Source organism: Schistocerca piceifrons, chromosome 2, assembly GCF_021461385.2.
Source record: "Schistocerca piceifrons isolate TAMUIC-IGC-003096 chromosome 2, iqSchPice1.1, whole genome shotgun sequence".
In the NCBI taxonomy this organism is placed as follows: domain Eukaryota; kingdom Metazoa; phylum Arthropoda; class Insecta; order Orthoptera; family Acrididae; genus Schistocerca; species Schistocerca piceifrons.
The window spans coordinates 43,732,266-43,747,464 of record NC_060139.1 but is presented as its reverse complement, the minus strand read 5'-3'; the positions used below and the strand labels follow the sequence as shown (position 1 = coordinate 43,747,464).

General features: G+C 53.3%; 44 non-coding genes across 44 annotated transcripts; 32 read left to right on the top strand and 12 right to left on the bottom strand.

The window, feature by feature from the left end:
* The first annotated feature begins 260 nt into the window (after positions 1-260).
* Positions 261-333, top strand: Trnav-cac. The gene has a single exon. It is a non-coding gene; the product is annotated as a tRNA-Val (tRNA).
* A 158-nt stretch (positions 334-491) lies between these two features.
* On the top strand, positions 492-564 carry Trnav-aac. The gene has a single exon. It is a non-coding gene; the product is annotated as a tRNA-Val (tRNA).
* A 194-nt stretch (positions 565-758) lies between these two features.
* Trnap-agg lies at positions 759-830 on the bottom strand. The gene has a single exon. It is a non-coding gene; the product is annotated as a tRNA-Pro (tRNA).
* Positions 831-1,232: 402 nt separating this feature from the next.
* Trnav-cac lies at positions 1,233-1,305 on the top strand. Its single transcript has one exon. It is a non-coding gene; the product is annotated as a tRNA-Val (tRNA).
* Positions 1,306-1,463: 158 nt separating this feature from the next.
* On the top strand, positions 1,464-1,536 carry Trnav-aac. The gene has a single exon. It is a non-coding gene; the product is annotated as a tRNA-Val (tRNA).
* A 194-nt stretch (positions 1,537-1,730) lies between these two features.
* Trnap-agg lies at positions 1,731-1,802 on the bottom strand. Its single transcript has one exon. It is a non-coding gene; the product is annotated as a tRNA-Pro (tRNA).
* A 402-nt stretch (positions 1,803-2,204) lies between these two features.
* Positions 2,205-2,277, top strand: Trnav-cac. Its single transcript has one exon. It is a non-coding gene; the product is annotated as a tRNA-Val (tRNA).
* A 158-nt stretch (positions 2,278-2,435) lies between these two features.
* Trnav-aac lies at positions 2,436-2,508 on the top strand. Its single transcript has one exon. It is a non-coding gene; the product is annotated as a tRNA-Val (tRNA).
* Positions 2,509-3,173: 665 nt separating this feature from the next.
* On the top strand, positions 3,174-3,246 carry Trnav-cac. The gene has a single exon. It is a non-coding gene; the product is annotated as a tRNA-Val (tRNA).
* Positions 3,247-3,404: 158 nt separating this feature from the next.
* Positions 3,405-3,477, top strand: Trnav-aac. The gene has a single exon. It is a non-coding gene; the product is annotated as a tRNA-Val (tRNA).
* A 194-nt stretch (positions 3,478-3,671) lies between these two features.
* On the bottom strand, positions 3,672-3,743 carry Trnap-agg. Its single transcript has one exon. It is a non-coding gene; the product is annotated as a tRNA-Pro (tRNA).
* A 402-nt stretch (positions 3,744-4,145) lies between these two features.
* On the top strand, positions 4,146-4,218 carry Trnav-cac. Its single transcript has one exon. It is a non-coding gene; the product is annotated as a tRNA-Val (tRNA).
* A 158-nt stretch (positions 4,219-4,376) lies between these two features.
* On the top strand, positions 4,377-4,449 carry Trnav-aac. The gene has a single exon. It is a non-coding gene; the product is annotated as a tRNA-Val (tRNA).
* A 194-nt stretch (positions 4,450-4,643) lies between these two features.
* Trnap-agg lies at positions 4,644-4,715 on the bottom strand. Its single transcript has one exon. It is a non-coding gene; the product is annotated as a tRNA-Pro (tRNA).
* A 399-nt stretch (positions 4,716-5,114) lies between these two features.
* Positions 5,115-5,187, top strand: Trnav-cac. The gene has a single exon. It is a non-coding gene; the product is annotated as a tRNA-Val (tRNA).
* Positions 5,188-5,345: 158 nt separating this feature from the next.
* Positions 5,346-5,418, top strand: Trnav-aac. The gene has a single exon. It is a non-coding gene; the product is annotated as a tRNA-Val (tRNA).
* A 194-nt stretch (positions 5,419-5,612) lies between these two features.
* Trnap-agg lies at positions 5,613-5,684 on the bottom strand. Its single transcript has one exon. It is a non-coding gene; the product is annotated as a tRNA-Pro (tRNA).
* Positions 5,685-6,086: 402 nt separating this feature from the next.
* Trnav-cac lies at positions 6,087-6,159 on the top strand. The gene has a single exon. It is a non-coding gene; the product is annotated as a tRNA-Val (tRNA).
* A 158-nt stretch (positions 6,160-6,317) lies between these two features.
* On the top strand, positions 6,318-6,390 carry Trnav-aac. The gene has a single exon. It is a non-coding gene; the product is annotated as a tRNA-Val (tRNA).
* A 194-nt stretch (positions 6,391-6,584) lies between these two features.
* Trnap-agg lies at positions 6,585-6,656 on the bottom strand. Its single transcript has one exon. It is a non-coding gene; the product is annotated as a tRNA-Pro (tRNA).
* A 402-nt stretch (positions 6,657-7,058) lies between these two features.
* Positions 7,059-7,131, top strand: Trnav-cac. Its single transcript has one exon. It is a non-coding gene; the product is annotated as a tRNA-Val (tRNA).
* A 158-nt stretch (positions 7,132-7,289) lies between these two features.
* On the top strand, positions 7,290-7,362 carry Trnav-aac. The gene has a single exon. It is a non-coding gene; the product is annotated as a tRNA-Val (tRNA).
* Positions 7,363-7,555: 193 nt separating this feature from the next.
* Trnap-agg lies at positions 7,556-7,627 on the bottom strand. Its single transcript has one exon. It is a non-coding gene; the product is annotated as a tRNA-Pro (tRNA).
* A 402-nt stretch (positions 7,628-8,029) lies between these two features.
* On the top strand, positions 8,030-8,102 carry Trnav-cac. Its single transcript has one exon. It is a non-coding gene; the product is annotated as a tRNA-Val (tRNA).
* A 142-nt stretch (positions 8,103-8,244) lies between these two features.
* Positions 8,245-8,317, top strand: Trnav-cac. Its single transcript has one exon. It is a non-coding gene; the product is annotated as a tRNA-Val (tRNA).
* A 158-nt stretch (positions 8,318-8,475) lies between these two features.
* Trnav-aac lies at positions 8,476-8,548 on the top strand. The gene has a single exon. It is a non-coding gene; the product is annotated as a tRNA-Val (tRNA).
* Positions 8,549-8,742: 194 nt separating this feature from the next.
* Positions 8,743-8,814, bottom strand: Trnap-agg. Its single transcript has one exon. It is a non-coding gene; the product is annotated as a tRNA-Pro (tRNA).
* Positions 8,815-9,216: 402 nt separating this feature from the next.
* Trnav-cac lies at positions 9,217-9,289 on the top strand. Its single transcript has one exon. It is a non-coding gene; the product is annotated as a tRNA-Val (tRNA).
* A 158-nt stretch (positions 9,290-9,447) lies between these two features.
* On the top strand, positions 9,448-9,520 carry Trnav-aac. Its single transcript has one exon. It is a non-coding gene; the product is annotated as a tRNA-Val (tRNA).
* Positions 9,521-10,188: 668 nt separating this feature from the next.
* Positions 10,189-10,261, top strand: Trnav-cac. Its single transcript has one exon. It is a non-coding gene; the product is annotated as a tRNA-Val (tRNA).
* A 158-nt stretch (positions 10,262-10,419) lies between these two features.
* Positions 10,420-10,492, top strand: Trnav-aac. Its single transcript has one exon. It is a non-coding gene; the product is annotated as a tRNA-Val (tRNA).
* A 194-nt stretch (positions 10,493-10,686) lies between these two features.
* Positions 10,687-10,758, bottom strand: Trnap-agg. Its single transcript has one exon. It is a non-coding gene; the product is annotated as a tRNA-Pro (tRNA).
* A 402-nt stretch (positions 10,759-11,160) lies between these two features.
* On the top strand, positions 11,161-11,233 carry Trnav-cac. The gene has a single exon. It is a non-coding gene; the product is annotated as a tRNA-Val (tRNA).
* A 142-nt stretch (positions 11,234-11,375) lies between these two features.
* Trnav-cac lies at positions 11,376-11,448 on the top strand. Its single transcript has one exon. It is a non-coding gene; the product is annotated as a tRNA-Val (tRNA).
* A 158-nt stretch (positions 11,449-11,606) lies between these two features.
* Trnav-aac lies at positions 11,607-11,679 on the top strand. Its single transcript has one exon. It is a non-coding gene; the product is annotated as a tRNA-Val (tRNA).
* Positions 11,680-12,347: 668 nt separating this feature from the next.
* Trnav-cac lies at positions 12,348-12,420 on the top strand. Its single transcript has one exon. It is a non-coding gene; the product is annotated as a tRNA-Val (tRNA).
* A 158-nt stretch (positions 12,421-12,578) lies between these two features.
* Positions 12,579-12,651, top strand: Trnav-aac. The gene has a single exon. It is a non-coding gene; the product is annotated as a tRNA-Val (tRNA).
* Positions 12,652-12,845: 194 nt separating this feature from the next.
* Trnap-agg lies at positions 12,846-12,917 on the bottom strand. The gene has a single exon. It is a non-coding gene; the product is annotated as a tRNA-Pro (tRNA).
* A 402-nt stretch (positions 12,918-13,319) lies between these two features.
* Trnav-cac lies at positions 13,320-13,392 on the top strand. The gene has a single exon. It is a non-coding gene; the product is annotated as a tRNA-Val (tRNA).
* A 158-nt stretch (positions 13,393-13,550) lies between these two features.
* On the top strand, positions 13,551-13,623 carry Trnav-aac. Its single transcript has one exon. It is a non-coding gene; the product is annotated as a tRNA-Val (tRNA).
* A 194-nt stretch (positions 13,624-13,817) lies between these two features.
* On the bottom strand, positions 13,818-13,889 carry Trnap-agg. The gene has a single exon. It is a non-coding gene; the product is annotated as a tRNA-Pro (tRNA).
* A 402-nt stretch (positions 13,890-14,291) lies between these two features.
* On the top strand, positions 14,292-14,364 carry Trnav-cac. The gene has a single exon. It is a non-coding gene; the product is annotated as a tRNA-Val (tRNA).
* A 158-nt stretch (positions 14,365-14,522) lies between these two features.
* On the top strand, positions 14,523-14,595 carry Trnav-aac. Its single transcript has one exon. It is a non-coding gene; the product is annotated as a tRNA-Val (tRNA).
* Positions 14,596-14,789: 194 nt separating this feature from the next.
* On the bottom strand, positions 14,790-14,861 carry Trnap-agg. Its single transcript has one exon. It is a non-coding gene; the product is annotated as a tRNA-Pro (tRNA).
* Between the last annotated feature and the right edge of the window lie 338 nt (positions 14,862-15,199).

Genomic DNA, 15,199 nt, shown 5'->3' with positions numbered 1-15,199 from the left:
AGCTGCCGCTGGGCTCGCACTGCCTGCTGTTGAGAAAGTGATTGCTTTTGCTGATATGACTTGCAATAAGGACTGCGCGAAACGCCGCTATCTCGTTAGGGGTGCTACGGCAGACACCCTCTCGAGCACCCCGAAGACTTCTTGAGCCCTCGGCTGTGATGGGTTCCAGGCTGACAAAAGAACTGTCGTGTGTGCATTCGCGAACGAGAGAAAGTCTGAGGCAAGTTCGAGTGAACAAGAATGGACTCCCCGGGTCCGTCGTTTCCGTAGTGTAGCGGTTGTCACGTCTCCTTCACACGCAGAAGGTCCCCGGTTCGATCCCGGGCGGGAACAGAATTTTCCTGCCTATGTCGTATTGTCCTCCAATGAGCCACGTCGTGTGTGGATCTGCTGCATGCCCCTTCGTTTTGCAAGTACCACATTTATTGAATTTTTTAGTTACGATGGCAACATCACTACAAGTTGTCTGTGAAGTAAGGTGCACACAAGCAGTTTCCGTGGTGTAGCGGTTATCGCGTCAGCCTAACACGCAGAAGGTCCCCGGTTCGATCCCGGGCGGAAACACTTTTTCATCACTTTAAGCAAGACGTACTAACATGCATCTGCTACCATCTGTACCCGAAACCTTCGTAATCGCCTTCACGCGTCGGACCCGAGTGTCAATTGCTCACATCGAATAAGAAATTCATTTGATATTGACGGCGAGCTTTTTGCGCTGACTCAGCCACTGACGTGCGATCAGTTTGCACAAAACGCTAGGGCTCGTCCGGGATTCGAACCCGGGACCTCCTGCACCCTAAGCAGGAATCATACCCCTACACCAACGAGCCCTGTGACACGGCGAATGCCAATTATTCCAGTCCATCGATGTCGTCCAGGGTGCCCTGGAAGTCTCGTGTACGCTGGCGGGATGGGGCCGGCGCGAATTCCCGCGGTCGGCGGCCTTCCTGGGCTACTGGTACCTTCATGTAGAGCTGCCGCTGGGCTCGCACTGCCTGCTGTTGAGAAAGTGATTGCTTTTGCTGATATGACTTGCAATAAGGACTGCGCGAAACGCCGCTATCTCGTTAGGGGTGCTACGGCAGACACCCTCTCGAGCACCCCGAAGACTTCTTGAGCCCTCGGCTGTGATGGGTTCCGGGCTGACAAAAGAACTGTCGTGTGTGCATTCGCGAACGAGAGAAAGTCTGAGGCAAGTTCGAGTGAACAAGAATGGACTCCCCGGGTCCGTCGTTTCCGTAGTGTAGCGGTTATCACGTCTGCTTCACACGCAGAAGGTCCCCGGTTCGATCCCGGGCGGGAACAGAATTTTCCTGCCTATGTCGTATTGTCCTCCAATGAGCCACGTCGTGTGTGGATCTGCTGCATGCCCCTTCGTTTTGCAAGTACCACATTTATTGAATTTTTTAGTTACGATGGCAACATCACTACAAGTTGTCTGTGAAGTAAGGTGCACACAAGCAGTTTCCGTGGTGTAGCGGTTATCACGTCTGCCTAACACGCAGTAGGTCTCCGGTTCGATCCCGGGCGGAAACACTTTTTCATCACTTTAAGCAAGACGTACTAACATGCATCTGCTACCATCTGTACCCGAAACCTTCGTAATCGCCTTCACGCGTCGGACCCGAGTGTCAATTGCTCACATCGAATAAGAAATTCATTTGATATTGACGGCGAGCTTTTTGCGCTGACTCAGCCACTGACGTGCGATCAGTTTGCACAAAACGCTAGGGCTCGTCCGGGATTTGAACCCGGGACCTCCTGCACCCTAAGCAGGAATCATACCCCTACACCAACGAGCCCTGTGACACGGCGAATGCCAATTATTCCAGTCCATCGATGTCGTCCAGGGTGCCCTGGAAGTCTCGTGTACGCTGGCGGGATGGGGCCGGCGCGAATTCCCGCGGTCGGCGGCCTTCCTGGGCTACTGGTACCTTCATGTAGAGCTGCCGCTGGGCTCGCACTGCCTGCTGTTGAGAAAGTGATTGCTTTTGCTGATATGACTTGCAATAACGACTGCGCGAAACGCCGCTATCTCGTTAGGGGTGCTACGGCAGACACCCTCTCGAGCACCCCGAAGACTTCTTGAGCCCTCGGCTGTGATGGGTTCCAGGCTGACAAAAGAACTGTCGTGTGTGCATTCGCGAACGAGAGAAAGTCTGAGGCAAGTTCGAGTGAACAAGGATGGACTCCCCGGGTCCGTCGTTTCCGTAGTGTAGCGGTTATCACGTCTGCTTCACACGCAGAAGGTCCCCGGTTCGATCCCGGGCGGAAACAGAATTTTCCTGCCTATGTCGTATTGTCCTCCAATGAGCCACGTCGTGTGTGGATCTGCTACATGTCCCTTCGTTTTGCAAGTACCACATTTATTGAATTTTTTAGTTACGATGGCAACATCACTACAAGTTGTCTGTGAAGTAAGGTGCACACAAGCAGTTTCCGTGGTGTAGCGGTTATCACGTCAGCCTAACACGCAGAAGGTCCCCGGTTCGATCCCGGGCGGAAACACTTTTTCATCACTTTAAGCAAGACGTACTAACATGCATCTGCTACCATCTGTACCCGAAACCTTCGTAATCGCCTTCACGCGTCGGACCCGAGTGTCAATTGCTCACATCGAATAAGAAATTCATTTGATATTGACGGCGAGCTTTTTGCGCTGACTCAGCCACTGACGTGCGATCAGTTTGCACAAAACGCTAGGGCTCGTCCGGGATTTGAACCCGGGACCTCCTGCACCCTAAGCAGGAATCATACCCCTACACCAAAGAGCCCTGTGACACGGCGAATGCCAATTATTCCAGTCCATCGATGTCCTGGGTGCCCTGGAAGTCTCGTGTACGCTGGCGGGATGGGGCCGGCGCGAATTCCCGCGGTCGGCGGCCTTCCTGGGCTACTGGTACCTTCATGTAGAGCTGCCGCTGGGCTCGCACTGCCTGCTGTTGAGAAAGTGATTGCTTTTGCTGATATGACTTGCAATAACGACTGCGCGAAACGCCGCTATCTCGTTAGGGGTGCTACGGCAGACACCCTCTCGAGCACCCCGAAGACTTCTTGAGCCCTCGGCTGTGATGGGTTCCAGGCTGACAAAAGAACTGTCGTGTGTGCATTCGCGAACGAGAGAAAGTCTGAGGCAAGTTCGAGTGAACAAGGATGGACTCCCTGGGTCCGTCGTTTCCGTAGTGTAGCGGTTATCACGTCTGCTTCACACGCAGAAGGTCCCCGGTTCGATCCCGGGCGGGAACAGAATTTTCCTGCCTATGTCGTATTGTCCTCCAATGAGCCACGTCGTGTGTGGATCTGCTGCATGTCCCTTCGTTTTGCAAGTACCACATTTATTGAATTTTTTAGTTACGATGGCAACATCACTACAAGTTGTCTGTGAAGTAAGGTGCACACAAGCAGTTTCCGTGGTGTAGCGGTTATCACGTCAGCCTAACACGCAGAAGGTCCCCGGTTCGATCCCGGGCGGAAACACTTTTTCATCACTTTAAGCAAGACGTACTAACATGCATCTGCTACCATCTGTACCCGAAACCTTCGTAATCGCCTTCACGCGTCGGACCCGAGTGTCAATTGCTCACATCGAATAAGAAATTCATTTGATATTGACGGCGAGCTTTTTGCGCTGACTCAGCCACTGACGTGCGATCAGTTTGCACAAAACGCTAGGGCTCGTCCGGGATTCGAACCCGGGACCTCCTGCACCCTAAGCAGGAATCATACCCCTACACCAACGAGCCCTGTGACACGGCGAATGCCAATTATTCCAGTCCATCGATGTCGTCCAGGGTGCCCTGGAAGTCTCGTGTACGCTGGCGGGATGGGGCCGGCGCGAATTCCCGCGGTCGGCGGCCTTCCTGGGCTACTGGTACCTTCATGTAGAGCTGCCGCTGGGCTCGCACTGCCTGCTGTTGAGAAAGTGATTGCTTTTGCTGATATGACTTGCAATAAGGACTGCGCGAAACGCCGCTATCTCGTTAGGGGTGCTACGGCAGACACCCTCTCGAGCACCCCGAAGACTTCTTGAGCCCTCGGCTGTGATGGGTTCCAGGCTGACAAAAGAACTGTCGTGTGTGCATTCGCGAACGAGAGAAAGTCTGAGGCAAGTTCGAGTGAACAAGAATGGACTCCCCGGGTCCGTCGTTTCCGTAGTGTAGCGGTTATCACGTCTGCTTCACACGCAGAAGGTCCCCGGTTCGATCCCGGGCGGGAACAGAATTTTCCTGCCTATGTCGTATTGTCCTCCAATGAGCCACGTCGTGTGTGGATCTGCTGCATGCCCCTTCGTTTTGCAAGTACCACATTTATTGAATTTTTTAGTTACGATGGCAACATCACTACAAGTTGTCTGTGAAGTAAGGTGCACACAAGCAGTTTCCGTGGTGTAGCGGTTATCACGTCAGCCTAACACGCAGAAGGTCCCCGGTTCGATCCCGGGCGGAAACACTTTTTCATCACTTTAAGCAAGACGTACTAACATGCATCTGCTACCATCTGTACCCGAAACCTTCGTAATCGCCTTCACGCGTCGGACCCGAGTGTCAATTGCTCACATCGAATAAGAAATTCATTTGATATTGACGGCGAGCTTTTTGCGCTGACTCAGCCACTGACGTGCGATCAGTTTGCACAAAACGCTAGGGCTCGTCCGGGATTTGAACCCGGGACCTCCTGCACCCTAAGCAGGTATCATACCCCTACACCAACGAGCCCTGTGACACAGCGAGTGCCAATTATTCCAGTCCATCGATGTCCTGGGTGCCCTGGAAGTCTCGTGTACGCTGGCGGGATGGGGCCGGCGCGAATTCCCGCGGTCGGCGGCCTTCCTGGGCTACTGGTACCTTCATGTAGAGCTGCCGCTGGGCTCGCACTGCCTGCTGTTGAGAAAGTGATTGCTTTTGCTGATATGACTTGCAATAAGGACTGCGCGAAACGCCGCTATCTCGTTAGGGGTGCTACGGCAGACACCCTCTCGAGCACCCCGAAGACTTCTTGAGCCCTCGGCTGTGATGGGTTCCAGGCTGACAAAAGAACTGTCGTGTGTGCATTCGCGAACGAGAGAAAGTCTGAGGCAAGTTCGAGTGAACAAGGATGGACTCCCCGGGTCCGTCGTTTCCGTAGTGTAGCGGTTATCACGTCTGCTTCACACGCAGATGGTCCTCGGTTCGATCCCGGGCGAGAACAGAATTTTCCTGCCTATGTCGTATTGTCCTCCAATGAGCCACGTCGTGTGTGGATCTGCTGCATGTCCCTTCGTTTTGCAAGTACCACATTTATTGAATTTTTTAGTTACGATGGCAACATCACTACAAGTTGTCTGTGAAGTAAGGTGCACACAAGCAGTTTCCGTGGTGTAGCGGTTATCACGTCTGCCTAACACGCAGTAGGTCCCCGGTTCGATCCCGGGCGGAAACACTTTTTCATCACTTTAAGCAAGACGTACTAACATGCATCTGCTACCATCTGTACCCGAAACCTTCGTAATCGCCTTCACGCGTCGGACCCGAGTGTCAATTGCTCACATCGAATAAGAAATTCATTTGATATTGACGGCGAGCTTTTTGCGCTGACTCAGCCACTGACGTGCGATCAGTTTGCACAAAACGCTAGGGCTCGTCCGGGATTTGAACCCGGGACCTCCTGCACCCTAAGCAGGAATCATACCCCTACACCAACGAGCCCTGTGACACGGCGAATGCCAATTATTCCAGTCCATCGATGTCGTCCAGGGTGCCCTGGAAGTCTCGTGTACGCTGGCGGGATGGGGCCGGCGCGAATTCCCGTGGTCGGCGGCCTTCCTGGGCTACTGGTACCTTCATGTAGAGCTGCCGCTGGGCTCGCACTGCCTGCTGTTGAGAAAGTGATTGCTTTTGCTGATATGACTTGCAATAACGACTGCGCGAAACGCCGCTATCTCGTTAGGGGTGCTACGGCAGACACCCTCTCGAGCACCCCGAAGACTTCTTGAGCCCTCGGCTGTGATGGGTTCCAGGCTGACAAAAGAACTGTCGTGTGTGCATTCGCGAACGAGAGAAAGTCTGAGGCAAGTTCGAGTGAACAAGGATGGACTCCCTGGGTCCGTCGTTTCCGTAGTGTAGCGGTTATCACGTCTGCTTCACACGCAGAAGGTCCCCGGTTCGATCCCGGGCGGGAACAGAATTTTCCTGCCTATGTCGTATTGTCCTCCAATGAGCCACGTCGTGTGTGGATCTGCTGCATGTCCCTTCGTTTTGCAAGTACCACATTTATTGAATTTTTTAGTTACGATGGCAACATCACTACAAGTTGTCTGTGAAGTAAGGTGCACACAAGCAGTTTCCGTGGTGTAGCGGTTATCACGTCAGCCTAACACGCAGAAGGTCCCCGGTTCGATCCCGGGCGGAAACACTTTTTCATCACTTTAAGCAAGACGTACTAACATGCATCTGCTACCATCTGTACCCGAAACCTTCGTAATCGCCTTCACGCGTCGGACCCGAGTGTCAATTGCTCACATCGAATAAGAAATTCATTTGATATTGACGGCGAGCTTTTTGCGCTGACTCAGCCACTGACGTGCGATCAGTTTGCACAAAACGCTAGGGCTCGTCCGGGATTTGAACCCGGGACCTCCTGCACCCTAAGCAGGAATCATACCCCTACACCAACGAGCCCTGTGACACGGCGAATGCCAATTATTCCAGTCCATCGATGTCGTCCAGGGTGCCCTGGAAGTCTCGTGTACGCTGGCGGGATGGGGCCGGCGCGAATTCCCGCGGTCGGCGGCCTTCCTGGGCTACTGGTACCTTCATGTAGAGCTGCCGCTGGGCTCGCACTGCCTGCTGTTGAGAAAGTGATTGCTTTTGCTGATATGACTTGCAATAACGACTGCGCGAAACGCCGCTATCTCGTTAGGGGTGCTACGGCAGACACCCTCTCGAGCACCCCGAAGACTTCTTGAGCCCTCGGCTGTGATGGGTTCCAGGCTGACAAAAGAACTGTCGTGTGTGCATTCGCGAACGTGAGAAAGTCTGAGGCAAGTTCGAGTGAACAAGGATGGACTCCCTGGGTCCGTCGTTTCCGTAGTGTAGCGGTTATCACGTCTGCTTCACACGCAGAAGGTCCCCGGTTCGATCCCGGGCGGGAACAGAATTTTCCTGCCTATGTCGTATTGTCCTCCAATGAGCCACGTCGTGTGTGGATCTGCTGCATGTCCCTTCGTTTTGCAAGTACCACATTTATTGAATTTTTTAGTTACGATGGCAACATCACTACAAGTTGTCTGTGAAGTAAGGTGCACACAAGCAGTTTCCGTGGTGTAGCGGTTATCACGTCAGCGTAACACGCAGAAGGTCCCCGGTTCGATCCCGGGCGGAAACACTTTTTCATCACTTTAAGCAAGACGTACTAACATGCATCTGCTACCATCTGTACCCGAAACCTTCGTAATCGCCTTCACGCGTCGGACCCGAGTGTCAATTGCTCACATCGAATAAGAAATTCATTTGGTTTGACGGCGAGCTTTTTGCGCTGACTCAGCCACTGACGTGCGATCAGTTTGCACAAAACGCTAGGGCTCGTCCGGGATTTGAACCCGGGACCTCCTGCACCCTAAGCAGGAATCATACCCCTACACCAACGAGCCCTGTGACACGGCGAATGCCAATTATTCCAGTCCATCGATGTCGTCCAGGGTGCCCTGGAAGTCTCGTGTACGCTGGCGGGATGGGGCCGGCGCGAATTCCCGCGGTCGGCGGCCTTCCTGGGCTACTGGTACCTTCATGTAGAGCTGCCGCTGGGCTCGCACTGCCTGCTGTTGAGAAAGTGATTGCTTTTGCTGATATGACTTGCAATAACGACTGCGCGAAACGCCGCTATCTCGTTAGGGGTGCTACGGCAGACACCCTCTCGAGCACCCCGAAGACTTCTTGAGCCCTCGGCTGTGATGGGTTCCAGGCTGACAAAAGAACTGTCGTGTGTGCATTCGCGAACGAGAGAAAGTCTGAGGCAAGTTCGAGTGAACAAGGATGGACTCCCCGGGTCCGTCGTTTCCGTAGTGTAGCGGTTATCACGTCTGCTTCACACGCAGAAGGTCCCCGGTTCGATCCCGGGCGGAAACAGAATTTTCCTGCCTATGTCGTATTGTCCTCCAATGAGCCACGTCGTGTGTGGATCTGCTGCATGTCCCTTCGTTTTGCAAGTACCACATTTATTGAATTTTTGAAAGTTCGAGTGAACAAGAATGGACTCCCCGGGTCCGTCGTTTCCGTAGTGTAGCGGTTATCACGTCTGCTTCACACGCAGAAGGTCCCCGGTTCGATCCCGGGCGGGAACAGAATTTTCCTGCCTATGTCGTATTGTCCTCCAATGAGCCACGTCGTGTGTGGATCTGCTGCATGATCCTTCGTTTTGCAAGTACCACATTTATTGAATTTTTTAGTTACGATGGCAACATCACTACAAGTTGTCTGTGAAGTAAGGTGCACACAAGCAGTTTCCGTGGTGTAGCGGTTATCACGTCAGCCTAACACGCAGAAGGTCCCCGGTTCGATCCCGGGCGGAAACACTTTTTCATCACTTTAAGCAAGACGTACTAACATGCATCTGCTACCATCTGTACCCGAAACCTTCGTAATCGCCTTCACGCGTCGGACCCGAGTGTCAATTGCTCACATCGAATAAGAAATTCATTTGATATTGACGGCGAGCTTTTTGCGCTGACTCAGCCACTGACGTGCGATCAGTTTGCACAAAACGCTAGGGCTCGTCCGGGATTTGAACCCGGGACCTCCTGCACCCTAAGCAGGAATCATACCCCTACACCAACGAGCCCTGTGACACGGCGAATGCCAATTATTCCAGTCCATCGATGTCGTCCAGGGTGCCCTGGAAGTCTCGTGTACGCTGGCGGGATGGGGCCGGCGCGAATTCCCGCGGTCGGCGGCCTTCCTGGGCTACTGGTACCTTCATGTAGAGCTGCCGCTGGGCTCGCACTGCCTGCTGTTGAGAAAGTGATTGCTTTTGCTGATATGACTTGCAATAACGACTGCGCGAAACGCCGCTATCTCGTTAGGGGTGCTACGGCAGACACCCTCTCGAGCACCCCGAAGACTTCTTGAGCCCTCGGCTGTGATGGGTTCCAGGCTGACAAAAGAACTGTCGTGTGTGCATTCGCGAACGAGAGAAAGTCTGAGGCAAGTTCGAGTGAACAAGGATGGACTCCCCGGGTCCGTCGTTTCCGTAGTGTAGCGGTTATCACGTCTGCTTCACACGCAGAAGGTCCCCGGTTCGATCCCGGGCGGGAACAGAATTTTCCTGCCTATGTCGTATTGTCCTCCAATGAGCCACGTCGTGTGTGGATCTGCTGCATGTCCCTTCGTTTTGCAAGTACCACATTTATTGAATTTTTTAGTTACGATGGCAACATCACTACAAGTTGTCTGTGAAGTAAGGTGCACACAAGCAGTTTCCGTGGTGTAGCGGTTATCACGTCAGCCTAACACGCAGAAGGTCCCCGGTTCGATCCCGGGCGGAAACACTTTTTCATCACTTTAAGCAAGACGTACTAACATGCATCTGCTACCATCTGTACCCGAAACCTTCGTAATCGCCTTCACGCGTCGGACCCGAGTGTCAATTGCTCACATCGAATAAGAAATTCATTTGATATTGACGGCGAGCTTTTTGCGCTGACTCAGCCACTGACGTGCGATCAGTTTGCACAAAACGCTAGGGCTCGTCCGGGATTTGAACCCGTGACCTACTGCACCCTAAACAGGAATCATACCCCTAGACCAACGAGCCCTGTGACACGGCGAATGTCAATTATTCCAGTCCCTCGATGTCGTCCAGGGTGCCCTGGAAGTCTCGTGCACGCTGGCGGGATGGGGCCGGCGCGAACTCCCGCGGTCGGCGGCCTTCCTGGGCTACTGGTACCTTCATGTAGAGCTGCCGCTGGGCTCGCACTGCCTGCTGTTGAGAAAGTGATTGCTTTTGCTGATATGACTTGCAATAAGGACTGCGCGAAACGCCGCTATCTCGTTAGGGGTGCTACGGCAGACACCCTCTCGAGCACCCCGAAGACTTCTTGAGCCCTCGGCTGTGATGGGTTCCAGGCTGACAAAAGAACTGTCGTGTGTGCATTCGCGAACGAGAGAAAGTCTGAGGCAAGTTCGAGTGAACAAGAATGGACTCCCCGGGTCCGTCGTTTCCATAGTGTAGCGGTTATCACGTCTGCTTCACACGCAGAAGGTCCTCGGTTCGATCCCGGGCGAGAACAGAATTTTCCTGCCTATGTCGTATTGTCCTCCAATGAGCCACGTCGTGTGTGGATCTGCTGCATGTCCCTTCGTTTTGCAAGTACCACATTTATTGAATTTTTTAGTTACGATGGCAACATCACTACAAGTTGTCTGTGAAGTAAGGTGCACACAAGCAGTTTCCGTGGTGTAGCGGTTATCACGTCAGCCTAACACGCAGAAGGTCCCCGGTTCGATCCCGGGCGGAAACACTTTTTCATCACTTTAAGCAAGACGTACTAACATGCATCTGCTACCATCTGTACCCGAAACCTTCGTAATCGCCTTCACGCGTCGGACCCGAGTGTCAATTGCTCACATCGAATAAGAAATTCATTTGATATTGACGGCGAGCTTTTTGCGCTGACTCAGCCACTGACGTGCGATCAGTTTGCACAAAACGCTAGGGCTCGTCCGGGATTTGAACCCGGGACCTCCTGCACCCTAAGCAGGAATCATACCCCTACACCAACGAGCCCTGTGACACGGCGAATGCCAATTATTCCAGTCCATCGATGTCGTCCAGGGTGCCCTGGAAGTCTCGTGTACGCTGGCGGGATGGGGCCGGCGCGAATTCCCGCGGTCGGCGGCCTTCCTGGGCTACTGGTACCTTCATGTAGAGCTGCCGCTGGGCTCGCACTGCCTGCTGTTGAGAAAGTGATTGCTTTTGCTGATATGACTTGCAATAACGACTGCGCGAAACGCCGCTATCTCGTTAGGGGTGCTACGGCAGACACCCTCTCGAGCACCCCGAAGACTTCTTGAGCCCTCGGCTGTGATGGGTTCCAGGCTGACAAAAGAACTGTCGTGTGTGCATTCGCGAACGAGAGAAAGTCTGAGGCAAGTTCGAGTGAACAAGGATGGACTCCCTGGGTCCGTCGTTTCCGTAGTGTAGCGGTTATCACGTCTGCTTCACACGCAGAAGGTCCCCGGTTCGATCCCGGGCGGAAACAGAATTTTCCTGCCTATGTCGTATTGTCCTCCAATGAGCCACGTCGTGTGTGGATCTGCTGCATGTCCCTTCGTTTTGCAAGTACCACATTTATTGAATTTTTGAAAGTTCGAGTGAACAAGAATGGACTCCCCGGGTCCGTCGTTTCCGTAGTGTAGCGGTTATCACGTCTGCTTCACACGCAGAAGGTCCCCGGTTCGATCCCGGGCGGGAACAGAATTTTCCTGCCTATGTCGTATTGTCCTCCAATGAGCCACGTCGTGTGTGGATCTGCTGCATGTCCCTTCGTTTTGCAAGTACCACATTTATTGAATTTTTTAGTTACGATGGCAACATCACTACAAGTTGTCTGTGAAGTAAGGTGCACACAAGCAGTTTCCGTGGTGTAGCGGTTATCACGTCAGCCTAACACGCAGAAGGTCCCCGGTTCGATCCCGGGCGGAAACACTTTTTCATCACTTTAAGCAAGACGTACTAACATGCATCTGCTACCATCTGTACCCGAAACCTTCGTAATCGCCTTCACGCGTCGGACCCGAGTGTCAATTGCTCACATCGAATAAGAAATTCATTTGATATTGACGGCGAGCTTTTTGCGCTGACTCAGCCACTGACGTGCGATCAGTTTGCACAAAACGCTAGGGCTCGTCCGGGATTTGAACCCGTGACCTACTGCACCCTAAACAGGAATCATACCCCTAGACCAACGAGCCCTGTGACACGGCGAATGTCAATTATTCCAGTCCCTCGATGTCGTCCAGGGTGCCCTGGAAGTCTCGTGTACGCTGGCGGGATGGGGCCGGCGCGAATTCCCGCGGTCGGCGGCCTTCCTGGGCTACTGGTACCTTCATGTAGAGCTGCCGCTGGGCTCGCACTGCCTGCTGTTGAGAAAGTGATTGCTTTTGCTGATATGACTTGCAATAACGACTGCGCGAAACGCCGCTATCTCGTTAGGGGTGCTACGGCAGACACCCTCTCGAGCACCCCGAAGACTTCTTGAGCCCTCGGCTGTGATGGGTTCCAGGCTGACAAAAGAACTGTCGTGTGTGCATTCGCGAACGAGAGAAAGTCTGAGGCAAGTTCGAGTGAACAAGAATGGACTCCCCGGGTCCGTCGTTTCCGTAGTGTAGCGGTTATCACGTCTGCTTCACACGCAGAAGGTCCCCGGTTCGATCCCGGGCGGGAACAGAATTTTCCTGCCTATGTCGTATTGTCCTCCAATGAGCCACGTCGTGTGTGGATCTGCTGCATGTCCCTTCGTTTTGCAAGTACCACATTTATTGAATTTTTTAGTTACGATGGCAACATCACTACAAGTTGTCTGTGAAGTAAGGTGCACACAAGCAGTTTCCGTGGTGTAGCGGTTATCACGTCAGCCTAACACGCAGAAGGTCCCCGGTTCGATCCCGGGCGGAAACACTTTTTCATCACTTTAAGCAAGACGTACTAACATGCATCTGCTACCATCTGTACCCGAAACCTTCGTAATCGCCTTCACGCGTCGGACCCGAGTGTCAATTGCTCACATCGAATAAGAAATTCATTTGATATTGACGGCGAGCTTTTTGCGCTGACTCAGCCACTGACGTGCGATCAGTTTGCACAAAACGCTAGGGCTCGTCCGGGATTTGAACCCGGGACCTCCTGCACCCTAAGCAGGAATAAGACCCCTACACCAACGAGCCCTGTGACACGGCGAATGCCAATTATTCCAGTCCATCGATGTCGTCCAGGGTGCCCTGGAAGTCTCGTGTACGCTGGCGGGATGGGGCCGGCGCGAATTCCCGCGGTCGGCGGCCTTCCTGGGCTACTGGTACCTTCATGTAGAGCTGCCGCTGGGCTCGCACTGCCTGCTGTTGAGAAAGTGATTGCTTTTGCTGATATGACTTGCAATAACGACTGCGCGAAACGCCGCTATCTCGTTAGGGGTGCTACGGCAGACACCCTCTCGAGCACCCCGAAGACTTCTTGAGCCCTCGGCTGTGATGGGTTCCAGGCTGACAAAAGAACTGTCGTGTGTGCATTCGCGAACGAGAGAAAGTCTGAGGCAAGTTCGAGTGAACAAGGATGGACTCCCTGGGTCCGTCGTTTCCGTAGTGTAGCGGTTATCACGTCTGCTTCACACGCAGAAGGTCCCCGGTTCGATCCCGGGCGGGAACAGAATTTTCCTGCCTATGTCGTATTGTCCTCCAATGAGCCACGTCGTGTGTGGATCTGCTGCATGTCCCTTCGTTTTGCAAGTACCACATTTATTGAATTTTTTAGTTACGATGGCAACATCACTACAAGTTGTCTGTGAAGTAAGGTGCACACAAGCAGTTTCCGTGGTGTAGCGGTTATCACGTCAGCCTAACACGCAGAAGGTCCCCGGTTCGATCCCGGGCGGAAACACTTTTTCATCACTTTAAGCAAGACGTACTAACATGCATCTGCTACCATCTGTACCCGAAACCTTCGTAATCGCCTTCACGCGTCGGACCCGAGTGTCAATTGCTCACATCGAATAAGAAATTCATTTGATATTGACGGCGAGCTTTTTGCGCTGACTCAGCCACTGACGTGCGATCAGTTTGCACAAAACGCTAGGGCTCGTCCGGGATTTGAACCCGGGACCTCCTGCACCCTAAGCAGGAATCATACCCCTACACCAACGAGCCCTGTGACACGGCGAATGCCAATTATTCCAGTCCATCGATGTCGTCCAGGGTGCCCTGGAAGTCTCGTGTACGCTGGCGGGATGGGGCCGGCGCGAATTCCCGCGGTCGGCGGCCTTCCTGGGCTACTGGTACCTTCATGTAGAGCTGCCGCTGGGCTCGCACTGCCTGCTGTTGAGAAAGTGATTGCTTTTGCTGATATGACTTGCAATAACGACTGCGCGAAACGCCGCTATCTCGTTAGGGGTGCTACGGCAGACACCCTCTCGAGCACCCCGAAGACTTCTTGAGCCCTCGGCTGTGATGGGTTCCAGGCTGACAAAAGAACTGTCGTGTGTGCATTCGCGAACGAGAGAAAGTCTGAGGCAAGTTCGAGTGAACAAGGATGGACTCCCTGGGTCCGTCGTTTCCGTAGTGTAGCGGTTATCACGTCTGCTTCACACGCAGAAGGTCCCCGGTTCGATCCCGGGCGGGAACAGAATTTTCCTGCCTATGTCGTATTGTCCTCCAATGAGCCACGTCGTGTGTGGATCTGCTGCATGTCCCTTCGTTTTGCAAGTACCACATTTATTGAATTTTTTAGTTACGATGGCAACATCACTACAAGTTGTCTGTGAAGTAAGGTGCACACAAGCAGTTTCCGTGGTGTAGCGGTTATCACGTCAGCCTAACACGCAGAAGGTCCCCGGTTCGATCCCGGGCGGAAACACTTTTTCATCACTTTAAGCAAGACGTACTAACATGCATCTGCTACCATCTGTACCCGAAACCTTCGTAATCGCCTTCACGCGTCGGACCCGAGTGTCAATTGCTCACATCGAATAAGAAATTCATTTGATATTGACGGCGAGCTTTTTGCGCTGACTCAGCCACTGACGTGCGATCAGTTTGCACAAAACGCTAGGGCTCGTCCGGGATTTGAACCCGGGACCTCCTGCACCCTAAGCAGGAATCATACCCCTACACCAACGAGCCCTGTGACACGGCGAATGCCAATTATTCCAGTCCATCGATGTCGTCCAGGGTGCCCTGGAAGTCTCGTGTACGCTGGCGGGATGGGGCCGGCGCGAATTCCCGCGGTCGGCGGCCTTCCTGGGCTACTGGTACCTTCATGTAGAGCTGCCGCTGGGCTCGCACTGCCTGCTGTTGAGAAAGTGATTGCTTTTGCTGATATGACTTGCAATAAGGACTGCGCGAAACGCCGCTATCTCGTTAGGGGTGCTACGGCAGACACCCTCTCGAGCACCCCGAAGACTTCTTGAGCCCTCGGCTGTGATGGGTTCCAGGCTGACAAAAGAACTGTCGTGTGTGCA